Source organism: Eleutherodactylus coqui, chromosome 13 (genome assembly GCF_035609145.1).
Source record: "Eleutherodactylus coqui strain aEleCoq1 chromosome 13, aEleCoq1.hap1, whole genome shotgun sequence".
In the NCBI taxonomy this organism is placed as follows: Eukaryota; Metazoa; Chordata; class Amphibia; order Anura; family Eleutherodactylidae; genus Eleutherodactylus; species Eleutherodactylus coqui.
In genome coordinates this window covers 105,128,217-105,131,587 of record NC_089849.1, presented here as the reverse complement: position 1 = coordinate 105,131,587, position 3,371 = coordinate 105,128,217, and positions in this window count along the sequence as shown.

Below are 3,371 nucleotides of genomic sequence, written 5' to 3'. Positions count from 1 at the left end.
AATCTTGAACCTAGGTCTTCTTTTTTTTTTATCTGGCTAATGTAACATAAATGGATGCAAACGCAACCTTCTAGAAGAGAAGCAGCAGCCGATAAGTTAATTTTAGCTTAAGTTCTCAGTTTTTATTTCAAACCAGCATCCAGAAGGGAGTTTCAGGGCTGCAGCGCCCCTTCCTCGCCCTGTTGCTGGGAATACACATCTGGCACAAAGAGCCCTTTTTCTCTTCTTTGGCGATTCATTAGGCATTTGGCTTCTTTTCATAGCTTCACTTTCCTGAGGACGCGAACATTCAGGTGATAAAAGTGATGTATCAGCAGCAGCTATAAGTTGAACACACCTAATATGTAATTTTGCTTTGTTGCTGCTCTTACTAGGCTTTTCAGGTATCGGACTATCTTCCTAAAGCCGGTTTCACACGGGCCTGATTCTAGTGCGCGGTTTGTGTGTTGCGAGACACACAAATCTCAGGCGAATATAAACCCCATTCTTTTGGCAGCATCACAGAACATGCTAGATGCACATGTGTGACGCAAGGTTTCCCATTGAGAATTGTGGGAAACATTCTGCTATCCTACTTACCCCAAAGCAGTTTTAATACAAAATTTTATGTTGGTGAGTGTAATATCTGGTTGAGTTTCATGGTCCAGTAACACAGTCGCTTGTGTGAAATTAGCCTAAGTAATACAGGCGTTGAATATATACCCATGCTGGTTGGAAGAGGTGCATAATCTAGGTCTGATCTTACAGTATTTTCTTTTCCCTGAAGGTCTGCTAGAGCAGCTCAAGACTATAGAAAGATTAATATGCTGATAAAATGATGTATAAAACAATTTCCCATAAGAAAAAAGGGGTCACCTTAACACAACAAGGATCCAGCTGCCAGGCACAAGAGGCAAGGCCAGGTTGAAGCCTCAGCAAGATATACACTGTATGGACAAAAGTATTTGGACACTGCAGAAAATCAGCAAATACCGAGTTTGCCGAAGAGCACGAGTAAAATAAAAGGCTGCTCATTTTGTAATAACGATTCATCCGATCGAGCACTTGTGGGGCAAACTGGGCGAGGCGTACAACACCGCCACCCACGCCCATCTATCTCTTCTCACAGCCTTGCATTAGGAATGACGAGCTTTTCTTGCCCAGACTTAGAGAACTTGTGGAAAGTATGCTTTGACGTGTAATACAAGCAAAAGGAGGGCCAACACCTTACTAAATAAAATAACTTTTTCTGAAGAACATGCAGTGCCCAAATACTTTTGTCCATATAGTGTATATACAAGTCTATCGCCACCTTACCAACCACTGGACCGCACACATTACAAAACCTAATGGGAGGCTACAGCTAATACCACATGTGAAATGCCCATCCAGGAATGGGTGTATGCTTTGTCACAACCGGACCAGTTAGTGGCAAAGAGCCAAGCTAGGGTGGAACTGTTGTGTATGCGCCAACCGGAAAAGACAGCCGAGGCTGGAAGCGTCCTGTGGGGCAAGCGAAACGGGACAGGACATGCACACTACTCTGGGACCGCAGCTAAAAAGCAAAGTATGATAAATGAAAGAGCTGAACCACTGGTAGATCTAGAAAGGGGATAGGATAAATGCTAGGAAGTTATGTTGAAAAAATGTTTAAAAAAATCCCTGCTGGCGCAAATATATACATTTAAACCAGAGACTCCTACTTGTGTGAAAAAATGCTACTGGCATAAATTGTTATGTTGAATATGTAGAACCAGGAAATTCCCGCTGGAAAGAATTTTTCTTCTTCGCGTCTCTATAGAGCAAGGGAAACCTCCGCTGCCATGATTCTCTCAGCATAAGATACGGAACCAGGGGACCCCCGCTGGCAAAGAGTCTTACCATAGATATGTGCAACCAGGGACAGCTCCGCTGGCATAATGTGCTTCTACGCCTATAAAGAACAATCCTTCCGTTAATCTGTTACCATGTTCAGGAAAAAATACATAGAAAAGTATTTCAATGTATACTAGGTGGGTGTATGCCGGTGAGCCAAGCAATACCTAAAAAGGAGGACGACAAAATAAAACACAATGGATCTGTAGTCATGAACCTATTTATGTCAGTTGACTCCAATATTGTTTTTGTTGTTCGAGCTAGCTAGGCAGCCTTAGGGAGGAGATGAGGGGAAGGCGAAGGGACTAAATTGTTGACGACCTATGCTCAGGCCCAGTCATCAATAGGTAATTGGTGGGGGGCTGCCACTTGGGATTGCCTTTGACTTATTGAAGTGACAATGGTGCAGGGAGAGGACCGTTTCAGTCCATACCATGTACAATGCCATCCATACACTGTACAGTAAAGATGGCTGGTAGAGCAGATGAGTCCTATTCACACAAATAAAACAGAGCTGCTTTTAGGCCATGTGACCAATGATCATCATATGTCTGAAATGAGGCCTCAGCCACTGCAATCAGCTGATCCGCGTGGGTCCGAAGCAGCATCCAGTCCTGACAGCACAGAAACAGACGTCATAGCACCTGTCTGCTTAGGACAACAGCCGGCCTGCTGCAATGAATAGCAGGCGGGATGAGCAGGTGACGGATCCCCATCCATCAACTATTGATGACCAATCCAGAGGATAGGTGATCAGTGAAAAAAAATGGGCAGATAACACCTTTAAATTAATTCATTTGCAAACTGCACCAACAGGGTGCCCCGACCTTCATAACTGCACATTTGTTTACACATTTAGACTGGTATCAGTATTTTTTTTCCAAAATGCAGACTCAAAAGGGTAAGGTGTGGGGGGAGGGGGTAGGGGCAGGCTTCCGTAATTTTTTCTATACTTGATCTTAAAAAGCATTTGCTATTAATTAAAATAATTTACTTTAATTTGTATGAGGGATGAAGCAAGAACGTTCAGCCGTTTATTTTATATTATATCTGCGATTTGTGTATTTACTATGAAGCGTAAAAAATAAAAGTTGAGTGAATACCCTCCAACGGCGGCGATTCCAGAATCCTTGCCAGGTGACCTGTGCTTCATCCAAGCGGATACAGTCATGCTACAGACTGTATCACAAGGCAGGTTTAGGTACACTAGCTGAGAAGGGCCCAGGCTGTTGCCTCGGTACCTCAAACCCTTCCCCTGCTTTACCCACCACTTTCCTCTACAGTTCATGGCACGCCCCTCCTGCAGGGCACTGTTCTATTACGACAATAAATAAAGTTTGCATTTTTGACTGTTCAGTGTTGCCTTTGAAGGTCTTGGGGTACATTGGATATGATGGTGAAGGGAGCGTCAGTTATAAGAGCTATGTTGGCTGGAGAAGATATTTATTAATGTCCATTCCTCCCTATTACTACATGAATTAGCATGGGAGGGGCAGGTTACAGAAGACACAGGACTC